The sequence below is a fragment of the Vicia villosa genome, linkage group LG6 (assembly GCF_029867415.1).
Source record: "Vicia villosa cultivar HV-30 ecotype Madison, WI linkage group LG6, Vvil1.0, whole genome shotgun sequence".
In the NCBI taxonomy this organism is placed as follows: domain Eukaryota; kingdom Viridiplantae; phylum Streptophyta; class Magnoliopsida; order Fabales; family Fabaceae; genus Vicia; species Vicia villosa.
Genome location: NC_081185.1, coordinates 81,321,361 through 81,323,513, shown reverse-complemented (window position 1 = coordinate 81,323,513; position 2,153 = coordinate 81,321,361).

Here is a 2,153-nt window from a genome sequence, read left to right as displayed (position 1 = left end):
GTAATCTCCCTGACAATCTCCCTGACAATAATGAAATATGTGTTTAGCGTTCATGGGATGAGCGTTTATTGATATTAGTTTATGCTTGATGTTGATTTTGAGAGAGGAAGAGGCGTGTCTCGGAGCGTTAGCGTAGAGGTTTTCTTTGAGAACAAATAGAAATTGAGAGATGAATCAGTGTATGAGAGAGGTGTTTTGCTTTTATTTTAATGAATTTTAATAAAATAAATAATAAATAATGGCAATAAATGAACAAAAATAGTAGGCATGGAGAATTGGCAGCGGCGTCGTTCCGTCTTTCTTGACTGCAGGTTATATTTAGGGTTATCTCTCAAATATTTTTTCATATGTTTTTTTAATTTTATATAATAAGAATGAATTAAAGATTTTGTAAAGTATATAAAAACTCTTTTTCTCATATTTCAATTTTAAAATATTTATATTTATTTTAGAAATTATAAAAATATTTTATACTGATATTTTAAAATATTATTTTTGTGGTGTTTTTATAAATCTTACATTAATTAATATTAATATGATTGAGTTGTCCAATTAAATGTTCACATTAATTAATATGATTGAGTTGTCCAATTAAATGTTCACAACACATTGTCACAAATTTGGCAATCCATTTAAATCCATATTTGACCTGTACTATTTTATTTTCTATTTTCTTTCTTGGTTTCAAATTAAATAGCAAGAAGAAAGAGATAGTTGACTTTCTTGGTTTCAAATTAAATAGCAAGAAGAAAGAGATAGTTGACTGTTGAGTTTACATTTATCAATAAGAATGTATTTTAATTTTCATCTAAATTAACAATAATATTAAATTGTTCAATTATTTTTTATCAACTATAATTAAATATTTTTTATTTTAAAATTTAAATTTAAGGTTTAATAATATTTAATTATAGAATTAAATTTATTTTTCTAAATATAACCATTTTATAGTTCATATTTTTAAATATATTTTTTATTTATAAATTTACTAATTTGGTGTGTCATAATCAATTAGTAAGTTCAAAGTTGACTATATATTAAGCGAGTATATGATTACTAAAATCTGGACATTACTTTTTATAAAAAACATTTGAAGTACATTATTTTTCACCTCCATTTTATTATTTAATGATTAATAAAACATTTTTTTTTCTTATCCTATATTATTTTAAGTACAATTTATTCCCATCTCATAGAATTAATAATACAATATGATAAAGTAAAATGATTATTTTGGCAAGTTTGACCCTAGACAAATTCTCAATCCTATTACTATTTTTAAGTAATAAAAATATATCTATTAATATCTATTAACAATAAATACTTTATTATTTGAAGAATTTTTTTATGTATACTACTAATAACAAAGACATAAGTAGTTCTAAAATATTGCACAGATTTGTTTTAATTGAAAGAAATTTTTTCAATTGATTTCGTTTGAAAAATTAAGGATATGTTGAATGTTTAAATTCATAAGACGAATCAAAATAATTGTTTATGATACATGAATTATATTAAATTTTTAAAAATATTAGTTTTATACATTACAAATTTAATTAATAAGTAAGATTTATGAAATTGATTTATAATTAATGTGTAAATCATTTTCATTTAAAAGAATGATTTGTTGACGGTGTAAACTATTTTTTTTATTAGTAGCTTAAATAATTAGACAACATTCTTCCAAAATAAATATATAAAAAGATTATAATTTTTAAATAATTAGATAACATGCTTCTAAAATAAATATATTCTTAATAAATAATTATATTGTTGATTATAAGATGACTATATTATTGGTAAAAACTTAGAACTGCAAAAAATTTATTTATTTTTTTAAAAAAATATGTGAACATATTATAGATTATTTATCTCTATTAAAATTAATTGTCTTATTTGTAAAAAATTAAAATAAATTTATGATATATTTTATTTTAATTTTAGGCAGATGCAAATCATATAAAATAGAGTATATACCTAAAAAGTGCGAATGACTTTAAGTTATAAACTAAAGACAAATTAATACTTTATGTTGTATTTTAATATGAAGAAGGAAAAAAACAATATCATAGGTTTATAAATGGTGAAATTAAATTTAAAGATGACAATATCATTTTGTTTCTATGAAAATTGATTCACTCAATTAAGTATGA